Raw genomic sequence first — 20,510 nt, forward strand, 5'->3', positions numbered from 1 at the left:
AAAGCTTCCAAAGGAGGAGCCTCCACAACACTCCAGGGCAGAGTGTTCCACTTTCGCTGCAGATCCAGGGATGGCAGAGAGGAACAACGATAGCCTGCCAATTGCTTCTCAAATAATCAGACCTGAAGATGCTCAACCTGGGAATGTGGAGTTGTTTTCTGCTCATTGAGTGCCTTTCACCCTGGGAGCCTCATCTTCTGGCACCATCTTCTGTATCATTTTGAATTGTCTTAGTGTTTACATGTCAAATAAACATCCAAGGGATTTTTCCCCTGCCTCCTTCTGTGCAATATTACCAAGCACATGCCTGAGATATCCTCCAACAGTGTCATGCCCTACTAAAGCTGTTTTTTGGCACATCTGAAAAAAGCTTGTCTGATTTGGGAGCCACTGTTGCCATCATCATAACCTCTTGCCTTACAATCCTACCAATGTAGGAAAATAGTGTCACTGATAGGTAGGTACTCATGTAAATATATAGGAGTTAGCGCAATATAATGGTTTTAGCATTAGACCAAAAAAAAAGGACCTATAACTGAAAGGACATGGCTCTGGATCACATCTGCTCTTTGTTGTTATTAGCAAGACAAGTCCTCTGCAGTGAAGGGACACTTTAGAAGAAGTGACCGTGAACGATGTAATGAACATTGGAGTGTTAACGATATTTCTCAAATATTTGGCTAATCAGACCAGATCCCTTAACGAGCATACCTCCAGCGGAACAAATACGTCTGTGCAAACAGAGCCAATATGCTGTGATGTCTTTTGGAGAGAGAGAACAAGAAAGGACCTTGTGTAATTCATTCTTTATCCAAATACGCTAATCTCCAAAGAGGCAGAGCTTGGGGAAAGTTACTTTTTCTGACGATGCTAACTGTGGGATTCCGGGGATTGTGTCCAAAAAGATAAAACTCCCAAATGCTGGTTATTGAAAACAGGTGATGCTCCAGGAGTGGGAACCACGTGCTTCTCTGGATGGTGTTAGGTACAAGTCTCAATAGGATAATTGGAACTAATGGGAGTTTTTTTTTTAAAAAAAAAATTATTATTTTTTGAGAGTTCGATACAATTGTTATACATTGTTTATTTACAGCAGATTCATAATATTCAATACAATCTATCATACTTTAACTTTTCATAGAATCATAAAATCAAAGAGTTGGAAGAGACCTCATGGGCCATCCAGTCCAACCCCCTGCCAAGAAGCAGGAATATTGCATTCAAATCACCCCTGACAGATGGCCATCCAGCCTCTGCTTAAAAGCTTCCAAAGAAGGAGCCTCCACCACTCCGGGGCAGACAGTTCCACTGCTGAACGGCTCTCAGAGTCAGGAAGTTCTTCCTCATGTTCAGATGGAATCTCCTCTCTTGTAGTTTGAAGCCATTGTTCCGCGTCCTAGTCTCCAGGGAAGCAGAAAACAAGCTTGCTCCCTCCTCCCTGTGGCTTCCTCTCACATATTTATACATTGCTATCATATCTCCTCTCAGCCTTCTCTTCATCAGGCTAAACATGCCCAGCTCCTTAAGCCACTCCTCATAGGGCTTGTTCTCCAGACCCCTGATCATTTTAGTATCTACTGTTATTTTTCTGCTTATACATATTTTCTATCTCTCATCCCTGTGTTCCCCTCCCCCCTCTCAAGCCACGGCTTTTATATATCATCTGAACAAAATTTCAGTTCTTCTTATGGATGTAACTTTCCTTCTTTCTTTTAAAATACTTTTTCAATAATTTTTCTCCATATTTCATCAAAATCACCTTGTTTCCATATACCTCTTTTAACTTTTAATATACGTGTCAGCTTATCATTTATTGCCAATTTCCATACTTCCTTATACCACTCCTCTATTTGTATATTTATTTCTCTTTTCCAATTCTTTGATATAAGTCTTGCTAACTAACTAATGGGAGTTGTAGTTGAGCAATGTCTGAATGGACGGCATAGTTTCCATCTCTGCTCCAAAACTGTAGTTTTATAAGGTCTTTACTCTTCGATGCCCAAGATTGTTGGTACCTCACCAAGCTGCAACTCCCAGGACTCTATAACATTCAGCCATGCCAATTAAAATGGTGTCAAACTGCATTACTTCTATACTGTAGATCAGCATTTCTCAACCTGAGGATCGGACCCCTGGGGGGTCACCAATGACCATCAGAAAACAGTATTTTCTGTTGATCATGAGGGTTCTGTGTAGGAAGTTTGGCCCAATTTCATCTTTCAGGATGCTCTTTGATTGCAGGTGAGCTTTAAATCCCAGCAACTATAACTCCCAAATGACCAAATCAATCCCCCTCTTTCAATCCCACCAGTATTCAAATTTGGGTGTGTTGGGTATTTGTGCCAAATTTGGTCCAGTGAATGAAAATACATCCTGTATATCAGATATTTACATTAGGATTCATAACAGTAGCAAAATGACAGTTATGAAGTAGCAACGAAAAGGTGGGCATCTCCACCTCTTTCTCTCTCTCTCTCTCTCTCTCTCGGTCCCAATGGCTGAGGAGAAAGTCAGGAGAAGAGGTGACTTTTGGTGCACACACCGGGGGTCTTCAGGCACGCCTCTGGACCCAAAGCGGGCCAGGCAAGGGAGCAAATGTGGCAAGTGTAGTTACTGGGATGTATAGTTCACCTACAATCAAAGAGCATTCTGAACTCCACGAGTGATGGAATTGAACCAAATATGGCACGCAGAACTCCCACGACAAACAGAATATATATATCAATGATTGATGGGGGGGGGGGGGGGCAAAATACTGTTTGCTTACCGTTGAAAATTACCTAGGGCCACCTCTGCATAGCAGTTCAACAATATTTTCTAGATTTCATGAAGGAGATGCTTGTTGGATTGATAAGGAAACAGACCTTGTGGTGGGTGATTCCTCCATCCAGATTGGGCAAAACCCCTCCTTAGTGTTTTTGTTTCTATGTGCTGTTCCGGATCTCAGGGTGAGCTGGCGTGGTTTATCAGCAAGCGGAGTGGAAGTAGTTTGCTTCTGTTATCATTCCTTCCTGAACGTGACTCAGACAGGAAACCTACGCTCCTCCAACAAATTGTGTGCATCATTGCACCTTGTGTAAAAATCAGGATCAGTAGGTCTGCTCTAGTTGGGACTAAGGAACAGGACTCAATCCAAAATTTTTCCACGAAGAAAATGTTTTTCCCCTGATTATTTTTCCATGCTCTGTTTTATACCAACTAATAACAATTGCAAACTATCTCAAGAGGTAGGTTTGCCTAAAACAAACTGTGGTAACCTATGCAGCAGGTTATCTGGGCATGACTAACATAAATGCCAGCTATCACCATTCGGCTGGTGTGCCAACATAAGCTGGCAAAAGGTAAATACAGACAAGCCACAGCAAAAACAATTTTTTCCAATACTTTTGGACCAACTCTCCAAAAATCCTTTTAGCTTTTAAACAGGCAGCTCTAAACAACTTCCTGCCTAGAATAAGCCAATGTGGAGCCTCCAGAAATTGGTAACAGATGCCCACTCCTTTATTCACCATAGAAAGATGGGTAGTTGGTTTAGGGCCTTCGGAAATCATAAGAAAAGTGGAGGTTGGGGTAGAAAAAAAAGTATATTTCTGACTAATGTAAGTTTTCATATAAACCCCAACAAAGATAAATAAAGAGCAACACTCAAAAAGCTGGGGAATTCCAGACAAGAATAAATCAGGGCCAACTAACACCTCCCAACAAAGGATTCCCCCAGTAGGAAGCAGCCAGGCTTTGAAGCTGCAAGGCCATTCAATGCTAATCAAGGTGGCCAGTTGCAACATTCACACTTGCTTCAACAAACGAGAGGTTTTTTTTTCACACCTTGGACATTATTCTACAAATCTATAATCATCACTTGCCTAGTTTCCCACTGGGATGCAATGTGGAGTGGTATTAAAGCTTTAAGCACAAAGCATATTTATGCAAGGTTGCAGTGAGTCTTTCAGGCTGTCTGCCATGTTCCAGAAGCATTCTCTCCTGACGTTTCACCCACATCTATGGCAGGCATCCTCAGAGGTTGTGAGTTCTGTTGGAAACTAGGCAAGTGGGGTTTATATACCTGTGGAACGATGTTCAGGGTGGGAGAAAGAACTCTTGTCTGTTTGAGGTAGGTGTTGCAATTGGTCAGCTTGATTAGCATTTAATGGCTTTGCAGCTTCAAGACCTGGTTGCTCCTGCCTAGGGGGGATCTTTTATTGGGAGGTGTTAGTTGCCCCTGATTGTTTCCTGTCTGGATTTTCCCTGTTTTCTGAGTGTTGTTCTTTAATTTACTATCCTGATTTTAGAGTCTGTTGGAGGCAAGTGTGAATGTTGCAGTTGGCCTCCCTGATTAGCATTGAATAGCCTTGCAGTTTCAAAGCCTGGTTGCTTCCTACCTGGAAGACACAGCCTATTATTTCAAATCACAGAAATGCTGGATCATTCTAACAACTACCATATCATACTACATAGAGAAGCCATTGAAATCCACAAGCATGTGAACAATTTCAACAGAAAGGAGGAAACCATGAAAATGAACAAAATCTGGGTTGTTGTAGGTTTTTTTTGGGCTATATGGCCATGGTCTAGAGGCATTCTCTCCTGACGTTTCGCCTGCATCTATGGCAAGCATCCTCAGGGGTAGTGAGGTCTGTTGGAAGTAGGAAAATGGGTTTATATATCTGTGGAAAGACCAGGGTGGGACAAAGGACTCTTGTCTGCAGGAGCTAGGTGTGAATGTTTCAACTGACCACCTTGATTAGCATTTCATAGCCTGGCAGTGCCTGGAGCAATCTTTTGTTGAGAGGTAATTAGATGTCCCTGATTGTCCCTGGTCATTCCACAGATATATAAACCCAAACAGACAAGAGTTCTTTCTCCCACCCTGGACATCATTCGACAGATATATAAACCTCACTTTCCTAGTTTGCAGCAGACCTCACAACCTCTGAGAATGCCTGCCATAGATGTGGGCAAAACGTCAGGAGAGAATGCTTCTGGAACGTGGCCAGACAGCCTGGAAAACTCATGGCAACCCCGTGATTTCGACCACGAAAGCCTTCAAAAACACATATTTATGCAGTTATGGGCATGGGGTAGACTGTAATCAGATCCCAAAAAGATCTTTCTGGATCCTGTTCTCTTTTTCTTTTCTCCTTTTTTATGAGATTCTTGTAATTTGAATTTGGATTTCCCCACTACAGCTTCTGTATTAAACCCACAGAGCCAGGCAATTAAGAGACACGCTAATGGCAGCCTGCACTGCATCTTGTGAGGTTAAAATCCAATTGCAATTCCTTTGAACGAGGCCTTTGTTTGTGTCCTTTTAAAAAGCACAACAAGGTCTGGTCAAGAGTAGGAGTCCCACATTTGTTGCAAAAGCAGCAGCAGCAGCAGTGTGGGTTGAGGAAATCTAAACCCAACATGGTAACAAACAAAGCGCCGGCGAGAACACCGTGTCCTTGACAAATAAATATATATTGGGAAGGGGTGCAATGTTTGTTTGCATTTTTAGAAGGCTGTGTTAAGTTCCTGATAGCCGGTAGTGGTTGTTGTTGTGGTGGTGCATCGCATCCTGGGAGTGGGCTCCAGACCTTGGTGACTCAGTGGCGTGAAATGCGCTGCTTGGATTTCTCTGGTGTAAATGTTATGCTGATGTGGAAAAGTGGTGGTGGTGACTCATCCCACAGCTGGGCCAGGTGAACGTGAACTGAATGCCGCCTTACCCAGGAGGAGTGGCAGCTTTGTTCTTGCATATGTGTGTGTATTTGTGTGTGCCTTTAAGTCACCTGTCGAGTTACGGTGAGCAATGAATTTCGCAGGGTTTCCTTAGAAGGGAGTTGGTTTTGCTAGTTCCTTCCTCTGAAATTTAGCCTGCATCACCTGGCATGCCTTGATGGTCCTTCATTTAAGTCCTAACCCTGTATAATTTCTCAAATTGTGCTCCTCCATAGAATCATAGAATCAAAGAGTTGGAAGAGACCTCATGGGCCATCCAGTCCAACCCCATTCTGCCAAAAAGCAGGAATATTGCATTCAAATCACCCCTGACAGATGGCCATCCAGCCCCTGTTTAAAAGCTTCCAAAGAAGGAGCCTCCACCACACTCCGGGGCAGAGAGTTCCACTGCTGAACGGCTCTCACAGTCAGGAAGTTCTTCCTCGTGTTCAGATGGAATCTCCTCTCTTGTAGTTTGAAGCCATTGTTCCATTGCGTCCTCGTCTCCAAGGAAGCAGAAAACAAGCTTGCTCCCTCCTCCCTGTGGCTTCCTCTCACATATTTATACATGGCTATCATATCTCCTCTCAGCCTTCTCTTCTTCAGGCTAAACATGCCCAGCTCCTTAAGCCGCTCCTCATAGGGCTTGTTCTCCAGACCCTTGATCATTTTAGTCGCCCCCCTTTGGACACATTCCAGCTTGTCAATATCTCCCTTGAATTGTGGTGCCCAGAATTGGACACAATATTCCAGGTGTGGTCTAACCAAGGCAGAATAGAGCATGGATAGCATGACTTCCCTGAATTTAGACACTAGGCTCCTCTTGATGCAGGCCAAAATCCCATTGGCTTTTTTTGCCGCCACATCACATTGTTGGCTCATGTTTAACTTGTTGTCCACAAGGACTCCAAGATCATTTTCACGCATACTGCTCTCGAGCCAGGCATTGTCCCCCATTCTGTATCTTTGCATTTCGTTTTCCTGCCAAAGTGGAGTACCTTGCATTTGTCACTGTTGAACTTCATTTTGTTAGTTTTGGCCCATCTCTCTAATCTGTCAAGATCGTTTTGGACTTCAGTTCCCACAATTCCTAACAGCTGGTAAGATGGCTGCGATTTCTGGGACCTGAAATCCAAAGCATAGTTTGAGAAACACAAGCTTTAGAATATTTAAGCCAGTTCGGAGTTGTTTTATCAAAGGCCAGAATCACTGCGTTGCTGTGAGTTTTCTGGGCTGTATGGCCATGTTCCAGAAGCATTCTCTCCTGACGTTTCACCTACATTAGTGGTTCTCAACCTTCCTAATGCCACGACCCCTTAATACAGTTCCTCACGTTGTGGTGACCCCCAACCATAACATTATTTTTGTTGCTACTTCATAACTGTCATTTTGCTACTGTTATGAACAGTAATGTAAATATCTGGTATGCAGTATGTATTTTCAATCACTGGACCAAATTTGGCACAAATACCTGGTACGTCCAAAATGAATACTGGTGGGGTTGGGGGGAATCGATTTTGTCATTTCGAAGTTGTAATTCCTAGGATTTATAGTCAAACCTACCATCAAAGAGCATTCTGTACTCCACCAATGATGGAATGGAACCAAGCTTGGCACACAGAATTCCCATGACCAACAGAAAATACTGGAAGGATTTGGTGGGCATTGACCTTGAGTTTTGGAGTTGTAGTTCACCTATATCCAAAGAACACTGTGGACTCAAACAATGATGGATCTGGACCAAACCTGGCATGAATATTCAATATACCCAAATGTGAACACTGGTGGAGTTTGGGAAAAATAGAGTTTGACATTTCGGAGTTGCAGTGGCTGGAATTTATAGTTCACCTCCAATCAAAGAGCATTCTGAACCCCACCAACAATAGAATTGGGCCAAACTTCCTACACAGAACTCCCATGACCAACAGAAAATACTATGTTTTCTGATGGCTTTTGGTACCCCTCTGACACCCCTCACGACCTCCCCAGGGGTCCCGACTCCCAGGTTGAGAAACACTGCCCTACAACTATGGCAGGCATCTTCAGAGGTTGGAGCCCCCATTGGCGCAGTGGGTTAAACCCCTGTGACTGACAGGTTGCAGGTTCGAATCCGGGGAGAGGCTGATGAGCTCCCTCTGTCAGCTCCAGCTCCCCAAGCGGGGACATGAGAGAAGCCTCCCACAAGGATGATAAAAGCATCAAATCATCCGGGCGTCCCCTGGGCAACATCCTTGCAAAAGGCCAATTCTCTCACACCAGAAGCAACTTGCAGTTTCTCAAATCACTGCTGACACGACAAAAGAAATAAATCTTCAGAGGTTGTGAGGTCTGTTGGAAACTAGGCAAGTTAGGGTTATACATCTGTGGAATAATGACCAGGCTGGGGGAAAGAACTCTTGTCTGTTTTAGGCAAGTGTGAATGTTGCATTATGTCCTACATGAAAGGTTTCTCTGTGTGGACTGACCCAAAAAGGCTCCTATTCCCTCCAAAAACCCAAAAAGGGTGTGGGACCAGGGAGCCTAACTATAATTGACAGGTGGCTTGTCCTATGATTGCAGCCAAAAGAAGCCACCTGTCTGCAGAGTCCCTGAAACTTAGGACTGCAACAAACATTCAATGCAAAGCAAACAAAATAGGAGCTCCTGGTACAGTTGTACCTGAACAAGACTCCAACAGACTCCAAGGAAACAGCATATTCCACTGCTGAACAGCTCTGAAACGTTACTATCATGGATTAGATTTTGTAAATGTTCTCCTATTGCAATAAGAGAGGATTCCTTTTGGGCTTTCTATAGATACTGACAGCAAGCTTCCCAACGCAGCAGGCGATGGCAGGAGTCCAGCAAACAACAGCGTGGAATCCATCTTCATCTGTTTTTTGGCTCCGAGTTGGAGGGGAAGAAGAAAGGCGTCCCTTTGGGGGTCTCCAGCACTACATCATTCATGAGCAGAGATCAGAAGAGAGAACATCTGGAGAGGGCTGACCCTTGGGAAGATGGCATGCAAGAGACAACCTCCTCCGCAGGGCCAGATGGTCTGGGCCTCCTTGGAAATTCTTTCCTTTCCTCCCATTACTTTCCTTTCCTCCCAATACTTCAACTACTTTCTGGTTTCTTTGCCAGGACTTCGGGTGCAAAGATTTCCCATAGGCTTAAATGAGAATTTCCAGCACATCATCTTCTATCTATATAAATAAAAATGTAATGTTCGTTTGTGGGATTAACATAACTCAAAAACCACTGGGGGAATTGTCACCAAATTTAGACACAATACACCTAACAACCCAATGTATGTCCTTCACTCAAAAAAATTGATTTTGTCATTTGGTAGTTGTAGTTGTTGGGATTTATAGTTCACCTACAATCAAAGAGCATTCTGGACCCCACCAATGATGGAACTGAACCAAACTTGGCGCACAGAAATCCCATGACCAACAGAAAACACTGGAAGGGATTGGTGGGCAGTGTCCTTTGGTTTTGGAGTTGTAGTTCACCTACGTCCAGAGATCACTATGGACTCAAGCAATGATGGATCTGGACCAAACACTACACAAATACTCAATATTCCCAAATGTGAACGCTGGTGGAGTTTGGGGAAAATAGAATCTTGACATTCAGGAGTTGTACTTGCTGGGATTTGTAGTTCACCTACAATCAAAGAGCATTCTGAACCCCACCGACGATGGAACTAAACCAAACTTGGCACACAGAAATCCCATGACCAACAGAACACACTGGAAGGGATTGGTGGGCAGTGTCCTTTGGTTTTGGAGTTGTAGTTCACCTACGTCCAAACAATGATGGATCTGGACCAAACTCTACACGAATACTCAATATGCCCAAATGTGAACGCTGGTGGAGTTTGGGGAAAATAGAATCTTGACATTCGGGAGTTGTAGTTGCAAGGATTTATAGTTGACCTACAATCACAGAGCATTCTGAACCCCCCTCCACCCCAACAATAGTATTGGGCCAAACCTCCCACACAGAACCCCCTTGTGGGCCACAGCAAGGTGTGGCAGGGGACAGCTAGTACCATAATGAAAGCACTTTGATAGCCTTTGAACTGCTGCATCCTAAGACATTCTCTGGGATTTTTAGTTTGGTGATAGACTACAGCAGTGTTTCTCAAACTTGGGGGATGAGGACTCCGACTCCCATAAGCCTCAGTTTGGCCAATGATCAGGGATTCTGGGTACTAAAATGTCTCTAAAATGTCTCCTCTAAAACCTTTAGAGGATCAAACTGTATGGACCACAGTACTAGAGTACTAATATTTCTCCAAACTACAAATCCCAAGGTTCCATAGAACGGAGCAAAAACATCTGGAAGACTAAGCTTTGAGGACCACTGTACTTAGATCCCAAGATGATACAGGATGAAGCCAAAACATCTGAAAGACATTTTTTTTGGTAGAAAACCACAAATCCCAAGACCCTATGACAGACATGGACAGACTTTCTAACTTGGGAGTTGCATGCTAGCACTCCCTATTAGGAGGACTGGCTGCTCAGTGATGGAAGGAAGGAAGTGAAGGAGGAAGGAAAGAGAGAAGGAAGGAAGGACGGCAGGGAGAAAGGAAAGAATGGAAGGAGAAGAATGAGAGAGAGAAGGAAGGAAGGGTGAAAGGGTGGAAGGGGAGGATGAAAGGAGAAAGAGGGAAAGAAGGGAGGGAAGTGAGAAGGAAGGAAAGAGAGAAGTAAGTAAAGACAAAAGGGAGGAAAGGATGAAAGGGTGGAAGGGAAGGATTGAAGGAAGGGAAGGAGGAAGGAAAGATAAAAAGAAGGAGAAAAGGGTGGAAGGAAAGGAGGGAGGGAGAAAGAGAGGAGAGGGAGGAAAGAGAGAAGGGAAGACAAAGGGAAGGAGAATGAGGGAGAGAGGGAAGGGAGGGAGAGAGGGAACAGAGGGAGGGAGGGACGTGAGGGAGGGAGGGAAGGAGGAAGGGAGGAAGGAAGGAAGGAGAAAGAGAGGTGAGGGAGGGAGGGAAGAGGGGAAGGAAGGAAACACAAAAAGGTGGAGGGGAAGGAGAAAGAGGGAGGGAAGGAGGAAGGAAAGATAAAAAGAAGGAGAAAAGGGTGGAAGGAAAGGAGGGAGGGAGAAAGAGAGGAGAGGGAGGAAAGAGAGAAGGGAAGACAAAGGGAAGGAGAATGAGGGAGAGAGGGAAGGGAGGGAGAGAGGGAACAGAGGGAGGGAGGGACGTGAGGGAGGGAGGGAAGGAGGAAGGGAGGAAGGAAGGAAGGAGAAAGAGAGGTGAGGGAGGGAGGGAAGAGGGGAAGGAAGGAAATACAAAAAGGTGGGAGGGAAGGAGAAAGAGGGAGGGAAGGAGGAAGGAAAGAGCGAAGGAAGGAAGGATAGGGTGGTTTTAGATCTTTCTTAAAGGCTGTTTTTAGATGGACATAGAAGAAGTTTGATATGAAGAGAATAAACTCATTTGAGATGTGGGGCTGGAGAAGAGTTTTGAGGATAATCTGAGCTGCTGAAAAGACAAACAAATGGATCCTAGATGAAATCAAGCCTGAACTTGCCCTAGAAGCCAAAATGGTGTTTGAACATTAGACATATCATGAGAAGGCAGGATTCACTCGAAAAGACAACGATGTTTGGCAAAGTAGAAAGCAGTAGGAAAAGAGCAAGACCACATTCCAGATGGAGACTCAAGGAAGTCACAGTTGCCCCAAGAATGCAAGACTTGAGCTGGGCTGTTAGAAGAGGAGTCCTTGGAGATCGCTCATTCATAGGAAGTTCATAAGTCACAGTCAACCTAATAGCTATTAACAACAATAAGCAATCTCCAATGTGCCTGCGTTATGCAATAGAGAATCATGCAAATTGACTGTGTTGACAATCCCAAGAATCAAGTCACACATTGAAGGAACTGATGAGGAGCAGTTACATACATCTTGCTTTGAAAAATAGACAGTGGTATTTGGTCACAGTCAAGTTGTGCAGGTACAACTGCACCAGGAGCTCCAATTTTGTTTGCCTTGCATTTAATGTTTGTTATAGTCCTAAGTTTCAGGGACTCTGCAGATAGGTGGCTTCTTTTGGCTGCAATCATAGGGCAAGCCACCTATTATAGTTAGGTTCCCTGGTCCCACCCCCTTTTGGGTTTTTGCAGGGAATAGGAGCCTTTTTGGGTCAGTCCACACAGAGAAGCCTTTCGCACAGGACATAAAACGAAGAGCTCCTGTAGAAAGCTTCATCTTCTACGGCTTGGCCGGGGAGATATACAGCCTACAGCTTGTCCGGGGAGAAAAGGCTCCACAGCTTGGCCGAGGTTATACAGCCTTACAGCTCCTTTGCTGGGGGGCTTCAGCCAGCCATCACCGAAACCTGAACTCCTTTTGCCTTGGAAGTCTACAAAGCTCTGCTTGGTAGGGGTCGCTCGCGCAAGCCAGACGCAGTTGGTACCGGGTGCATGGGCTCCACGCCAACAGAGGCAAAGACAGACTGCCCAGATTAGAAGTTAAGGATTTCCCCATTAGTTAATTACAGCTAAAGAAGATAGTGCCTGTTCCCAGTGAACAAGATTGCAAGAGCCAATAGACTGTTAAGAAAGCCTTGAAGTACCTGTTTGTTTTCAATAATAAAGAACTTTGTTGAACCTTTAAGCAATCTAAAGACTCTGTTTGGGGAAATCCAAGGGCCTTTAATCTGAGGCAGCCCCGGCGTCCCGTTGGGCACACAGAATGTATGTCCTGTCTACAGTCTTATGCACAGGCCCAGCGTGCGACAGCATAGAATCATAGAATCAAAGTGTTGGAAGAGACCTCATGGGCCATCCAGTCCAACCCCATTCTGCCAAGAAGCAGGAATATTGCATTCAAATCACCCCTGACAGACGGCCATCCAGCCTCTGTTTAAAAGCTTCCAAAGAAGGAGCCTCCACCACATTCCGGGGCAGAGAGTTCCACTGCTGAACGGCTCTCACAGTCAGGAAGTTCTTCCTCATGTTCAGATGGAATCTCCTTTCTTGTAGTTTGAAGCCATTGTTCCGCGTCCTAGTCTCCAGGGAAGCAGAAAACAAGCTTGCTCCCTCCTCCCTGTGGCTTCCTCTCACATATTTATACATGGTTATCATATCTCCTCTCAGCCTTCTCTTCTTCAGGCTAAACATGCCCAACTCCTTAAGCCGCTCCTCATAGGGCTTGTTCTCCAGACCTTTTATCATTTTAGTGGCCCTCCTCTGGACACATTCCAGCTTGTCAATATCTCTCTTATTGTGGTGCCCAGAATTGGACACAATATTCCAGGTGTGGTTTAACCAAAGCAGAATAGAGGGGTAGCATTACTTCCCTAGATCTAGACACTAGGCTCCTATTGATGCAGGCCAAAATCCCATTGGCTTTTTTTGCCGCCACATCACATTGTTGGCTCATGTTTAACTTGTTGTCCACGAGGACTCCAAGATCTTTTTCACACGTACTGCTCTCGAGCCAGGCATTGTCCCCCATTCTGTATCTTTGCATTTCGTTTTTCCTGCCAAAGTGGAGTATCTTGCATTTGTCCCTGTAGAACTTCCTTTTGTTAGTTTTGGCCCATCTCTCTAATCTGTCAAGATTGTTTTGAATCCTGCTCCTGTCCTCTGGAGTATTGGCTCTCCCTCCCAATTTGGTGTCGTCTGCAAACTTGATGATCCTGCCTTCTAGTCCTTCATCTAAGTCATTAATAAAGATCCTGAACAGGACCGGGCCCAGGACGGAACCCTGCGGCACTCCGCTCGTCACTTCTTTAAGTAGTTTAAGTAGTTTGTACTTTAAGTAGTTTGCTGTGGGGAAAGGCCTGACATAGTGTATTGACAGAGCCCTTGGGGAGCAAGATACATATGAATGAGAACGTAGCTCACAAAAGGCAATGTCCTGCAGTCTCTGATTGATTTGAGAGCCATATCAAAGCCCAGATGAGTTAAGAGGGATGTGGAAAGTTTTCTTACAGAGGAAATTTTCTTACAGACCACTTACAGAACAGTTCGAGTAGTGACATACCATTCAAGAATGCACAACTACATGGCTGAAATTCTGCAACTATTGAGTGGTAAGTCAACTTGTAGATAAATCCCATTAATGCTTTACTTTAGTCAGGACTAAACTTAGGGCATTTAAGTGTGTGCATCTCCAGTGTGATTGCTTATTGTCCTCTTGTACAAGAGGAACTCACACACCTTGGTTGTGTCAACAATCCCAGGAATCAATCGGCACGTTGAAGGAACAGGCCATTCAAGAATCTGGTTGATGAGTCCCAGCTCAATCAAATCCTCTGAATCAATTGGTGATTCAACACACAGATAAATCCCCTAGATGCAATGGCTTTACAGTCATTGGGGATAATGATAGTCCTTTAAGCTAATGTGAAAGGATTAAACTTGTGGAATTAGACACCTCCAGGGTTTCAAGGAAGTGATTTACCATCCGTGGAAAAACTGTCATGAGGAGGGATAGTTGTCCTCATGATGCACCTTCCCCTGTGTTTAGTAAAGGCCAAACCCCACTGCTCCCCCTTCTTGGGCTCCTCCCTCACAAATACACCTTTTCCATTCCTATCTCACCCAGGGTTTTAAAGTTTTCACATTTTATCTCATGCATTAGGCCCACCCTTTGTGTTTGATTTTTATTATGTTACTAGCTTGGGTACCCGGCGCTGTCCGGGTTATTTGAGAAAGGAATTGTATATCAAGTTTGGTCTTTATCAGTTATTTATATGGCTCGCAGTGGTCTCAGGAAGTTAGTGAAGGTACTGCGAGTCCCATCATCTGTGGTCCATCCTCCTCCAAACAGCACCGGGATGTAGAGTGGCTCATGGGGGCTCTGTGTGCCAAGTTTGGTCTTGATCGGTCATTAGATGAGGGTTGCAGCAGTCTTGGGTAGGGAGTGGAGGTACCTGAAGTCCCATCATCCATGTTCTGTCCTCCTCGAAAGTGCACCAGTATGTAGAATGGGTCATGGGGGCTCTGTGTGCCAAGTTTGGTCTTTATTGGTCTTTGTTGGGGGCCACAGTAGTCTGTGGGAATCGAAGGGTTGGAAAGTTCTACAAATCCCATCCATTGTCCACCTCCCACAAACCTCAGGGGCACATAAAGGGGGTCATGGGGGTTGTGTTTGCCAAGTTTGGTCTTGATCAGTCACTGGATGAGGATCACAGCAGTCTTGGCAAGTGGAGGTACTTCAAGTCCCATCATCCATGGTCCACCCTCCAGTAGGACATAGAGTGGGTCATGGGGGCTCTGTGTGCTAATTTTTGTCTTTATCAGTCTTTGTTGGGGACCACAGTGGTCTGTGGGAACCGAAGGGTATGAAAGTACTCCAAATCCCATCATCCGTTGTCTGTCCACTCCCAAACTGCACCAGAACGTAAAATGCATCATGGGGGTTATGTGTGCTAAGTTTGGTCCAGGTCTGTCGCTCGTGCAAGTCTCTGTGGCCTGTGAAAGTGAGAGCCAATCAGAAAGCTGCCACATACACCCTCTGCATACATACATACATACAAACAATCATTCACTTTTATTATATATATAGATTTTGCATTGTTTATTTTATTTTGTTATTTTATTTATTTTGTTGTGTTGTATTTCTCTGTTGCTTTGTGTCTAATCATGCTGTATTGTTTTTGGGCTTGGTCTCATGTTAGCCGCCCCGAGTTCCCTTTGGAGAGATGGTGGTGGGTTATAAATAAAGTTTATATTATTATTTATTTATTTATTTATTTGAAACACAACAAGATAAGTCCACAGCTGACAAGATCATTTTGCTGGCTGTTGTATTGGATCATACGTCGGACACTTCCCAAGTGTCTACGTGAAAGAAGAAAGCGCAAAAGCCGGGTTGCAGCCAAACATCAAAAAAACCAAGATTACGGCAACAAGAATGATTGACAACTGGAAAATAGAGGGAGAAATCGTGGAGGCCGTGACAGACTTTGTATTTCTAGGTGCAAAGCTTACTGCAGATGCAGACTGTGGCCAGGAAATCAGGAGACGCTTCCTTCTTGGGAGGAGAGCAATGTCCAGTCTCAATAAAATAGTAAAGAGTAGAGACATCAGACTGGCAACAAAGATCCATTGCCTAATCAAAGCCATAGTCTTCCCTGTAGTAACCTATGGATGTGAGAGCTGGACCTTAGGGAAGGCTGAGCGAAGGAAGATCGATGCTTTTGAGCTGTGGTGTTGGAGGAAAGTGCTGAGAGTGCCTTGGACTGCAAGAAGATCCAACCAGTCCATCCTCCAGGAAATAAAGCCCGACTGCTCACTGGAGGGAAGGATACTAGAGACAAAGTTGAAGTCCTTTGGCCACATCATGAGAAGACAGCAAAGCCTAGAGAAGGGAATGATGCTGGGGAAAGTGGAAGGCAAAAGGAAGAGGGGCCGACCAAGGGCAAGATGGATGGATGGCATCCTTGAAGTGACTGGATTGACCTTGAAGGAGCTGGGGGTGGTGACGGCCGACAGGGAGCTCTGGCGTGGGCTGGTCCATGAGGTCACGAAGAGTCGGAGACGACTGAACGAATGAACAACAAGGACTATGTGATGTATCGGCGAATAATGCGTGCAGATCCCAATAAGGTGGCTTCCTGCAGTTGGCAGATTGTAATCTTGCCAGTGCCGATTGTGTTTAAGTGCAGGCCAAGGTTTTGTGGCACTGCATCCAGTGTGCCAATCACCGTTGGGACCACCTTGACTGGCTTGTGCCAGAGTCTTTGCAGTTCGATCTTTAAATCCTCATATCATGTCAGCTTTTCCAGTTGTTTCTCAGGTTCCAATCAATCATCTGAGCAATGGTATTGTGCCTCTGCTTGTAGTCTGCCTGCGCGATCTTCTTGCAGCAGCTGTCGCCTGGGATTGCAACATCGATGATCCATACTTTGTTTTTTAACACGATTGTGAGGTCAGGAGTATTGTGCTCCAAAACTCTTGTCTGTCTGAATCCGGAAGTCCCAGAGGAGTTTGACGTGTTCATTCTCGGTAATCTTTTCCGGCTTGTGATCCCACCAGTTCTTTGTCGCACACAGATGGTATTTGTGGCACAGGTTCCAATGAATCATCTGAGCAATGGTATTGTGCCTCTGTTTGTAGTCTGTCTGTGCGATCTTCTTGCAGCAGTTGTCGCCTGGGATTGCAACATCGATGATCCATACTTCGTTTTTTAACACGATTGTGAGGTCAGGAGTATTGTGCTCCAAGACTCTGTCTGTCTGAATCCGGAAGTCCCAGAGGAGTTTGACGTGTTCATTCTCGGTAACTTTTTCCGGCTTGTGATCCCACCAGTTCTTTGTCGCACACAGATGGTATTTGTGGCACAGGTTCCAATGAATCATCTGAGCAATGGTATTGTGCCTCTGCTTATAGTCTGTCTGCGCAATCTTCTTGCAGCAGCCGAGGATGTAATCTATTGTTTCATCTGCTTCCTTGCAGAGTCTATTGTCGACTTTTCAATTCTGGCTCTGATGGCATCTGTTCGAATGGCTTGTTCTTGGGCTGCCAGAATCAGGCCCTCCGTCTCCTTTTTCAAAGTTCCATTTATGAACCACGGCCATTTTTTTCTTTGTCGTTTTGACTTATTATTATTATTATTATTATTATTATTATTATTATTATAGTGCCAAGGAGCTATGCTGATATGGGCTATCAAAATCCAAGAAAGAATAGAGAATAGATGACCCCTGGACTTTTTGGAGATGTTTATTTCTCCTCTGTGTCTATGTGTGTTGTGTGCATTTGAGTCACGTCCAACTTATGGTGACTCTAAGGCGAACCTTGGTGTTTTGATGCTCAGAGAATGTGATTTTCCTAATTGAGTTTCTGTGACTGAGCATGGATTTGAACCCTGGTCTCTTGAAGTCCTCTAAGCCCTAATTATCCAGCCATCATTTCATTATGTAACTACAATAGAAACAGGGCTGGTTCCTTCTCACCGGTTGGGCCACAATATGCGATACGATCAAGCATTTGTTCCTTCCCTCTTCTTTTTTCAGAACGCCAAAACCGGCACGGATTTCGTCACTCTGGCCTTATGTAAGAGGTCATTGGGAAATACCACAGGCTTAATTGGAGGAGGAAATCGTGAGCTCTTTGATGGTAGAAATTCTTCTCTCCCCATTTGGAGAACTCTGGGACTATTAAGCAGGAAAGTTATGCACATCCAGAACATGATGTGCCGACACAAAGCAAGGTGGTGAAAGCAGAGCCAAGGAAAACTCTGGCTAATTTTCATGTTAGGTTTTACTACTGACTCTCCCCCACCTCTTTAAATTAATACACCTTTGCATGATGCATTTGTGTTCATGTGAATCCATGTGCCAACAGGACTGCTGATCGAAAGGTCAGTGGTTCGAATCCAGAAAGTGGGGTGAGCTCCCATCAGTCAGCTCCAGCTTCCTGTGTTGGGACAGGCAATCCCCTGGGCAACATCCTTGCAGATGGCCAATTCTCACACCAGAAGTGACTTGAAGTTTCTCAAGTTGGAATGTGTCCAAAGCTGGAATGTGTCCAGAGGAGAGCGACTAAAATGATAAAAGGTCTGGAGAACAAGCCCCATGAGGAACGGCTTAAGGAGCTGGGCATGTTTAGCCTGAAGAAGAGAAGGCTGAGAGGGGATATGATAGCCATGTATAAATATGTGAGAGGAAGCCACAGGGAGGAGGGAGCAAGCTTGTTTTCTGCTTCCCTGGAGACTAGGATGCGGAACAATGGCTTCAAACTACAAGAGAGGAGATTCCATCTGAACATTAGGAAGAACTTCCTGACTGTGAGAGCCGTTCAGCAGTGGAACTCTCTGCCCCGGAGTGTGGTGGAGGCTCCTTCTTTGGAAGCTTTTAAGCAGAGGCTGGATGGCCATTTGTCAGGGGTGATTTGAATGCAATATTCCTGCTTCTTGGCAGAATGGGGTTGGACTGGATGGCCCATGAGGTCTCTTCCAACTCTTTGATTCTATGATTCTATGATTCCCCCAACCCCACTAGCATTCACATTTGGGTGCATTGGGTATTTGTGCCCAGTTTGGTCCAGTGAATGAAAATGCATCCTGCATATCAGATATTTACATTATGATTTATAACAGTAGTAAAATGACTGTTACGAAGTAGCAACGAAAACAATATTATGGTTGGGGGTCACCACATCATGAGGGACTGCATTAAGGGGTCACGACATTAGGAAGGTTGAGAACCACTGATCTACACTGTAGAACAGAGGCAGTTTAACACCAGTTTGACTACCATGGCTCAATGCTATAGAATAAGGAGATTTGTAAGTCTAAGAGTGCTAGGGCCCCATCAAACTACAATCTCCAGCATTCCATATCATTGAGCAACAATAGTTAAAGTGGTGTCAAACCGCATTAATGCTACAGCATGGACGCACCCATTGCCTCATCAGCAGCATTGGATGCTCAAAGTCTCCAATAGTGAATTTCCATTACCAATGATTGGTTAACTCTGCCTCCAAGTAATCTTCAGGTCTTTTCCCAATCTCACCTTATATAATACAGGAGGAGGAATAAATGACATCATGCGCCACGCAACTGTCATGTTCAAAAGAAAAGATGAAGTAACCATGTTCGATAGCATCTGGGATATTTCAACCTCACCTTTCATAAGACGCTGTTTCCATTTGCACATTCGTTACATAATGATGGAATGGCCTTAAGCATCAATATGGCAAATAGGAAAATAGATACACGGTCCTAAGGTGCATCCCAACAAAGGATCCCCCCAGACAGCAAACAGCCAGGCTTTGAAGCTACAAGGCCATTCAATGCTAATCAAGGTGGCCAATTCCACATTCACACTTGCATCAAGCATACAAGAGTTCTTTCTTCCACCTTGGACATTTGACAGATATATAAACCCAATTTCCCTAGTTTCCAACAGAGCTCACAACCTCTGAGGATGCCTGCCATAGATGTGGGCGAAACATCAGGAGAGAATGCTTCTGGAATATGGCCAGACAGCCAGGAACACTCACAAGGTGATATAGCAACAGGTTGTTGTAGGTTTTTCGGGCTATATGGCCATGTTCTAGAAGCATTCTCTGCTGATGTTTCGCCTGCATCTATGGCAAGTAGATGCAGGCGAAACATCAGGAGAGAATGCTTCGAGAACATGGCCATATAGCCCGAAAAACCTACAACAACCCGGTTGTAGATGCTTGCCATAGATGCAGGCGAAACATCAGGAGAGAATGCTTCTAGAACATGGCCATATAGCCCGAAAAACCTACAACCACCCAGTAATTCCAGCCATGAAAGCCTTTGACAATACATAGAAATACCACTACCGTGGCTCAATGTTAGGAGGCACCAGTACGACAGACATTGTGAAACTACAATTCCCACGATTCCATCGCATTGAGCCATGACAGTTAAAGTGGGGCCAAACTGCATTCATCCTCCAGTATAGATGCACCCACCCTAAGTGCACGATGAAAAGCCTGTTTCCCTACAAACGCCATGTGACATATGGCTTGCCTCGTGACTTTGGGGTTTTGCTGCAGGAAATAATGTGCCATTAAATGTGCTGACATGCCCAGCGTGTATCCTTTCAATTAAAGCAAATGGCTGTTTGATCTGGATTAATAACATGCTGATAATGAGGAAGTATAAGAGAGCAGCCATGAGAAATATACCTGAAATACACTGGTGCGCTGTTGTTGTAGCAAATAAATAGTCATTAATACGAATGAGGAAGAGCTGAATGCTTTTATAGGAACCTAAACACAGGGATTTATGACTGAAAGTTCCTATTGCATCTTAAAGGTTTAGTCCAGTGGTTCCTGACCTTCCAAATGCCGCAACCACTTAATACAGTTCCTCATGTTGTGG

Source organism: Anolis sagrei, chromosome 5 (genome assembly GCF_037176765.1).
Source record: "Anolis sagrei isolate rAnoSag1 chromosome 5, rAnoSag1.mat, whole genome shotgun sequence".
Classification (NCBI taxonomy): domain Eukaryota; kingdom Metazoa; phylum Chordata; class Lepidosauria; order Squamata; family Dactyloidae; genus Anolis; species Anolis sagrei.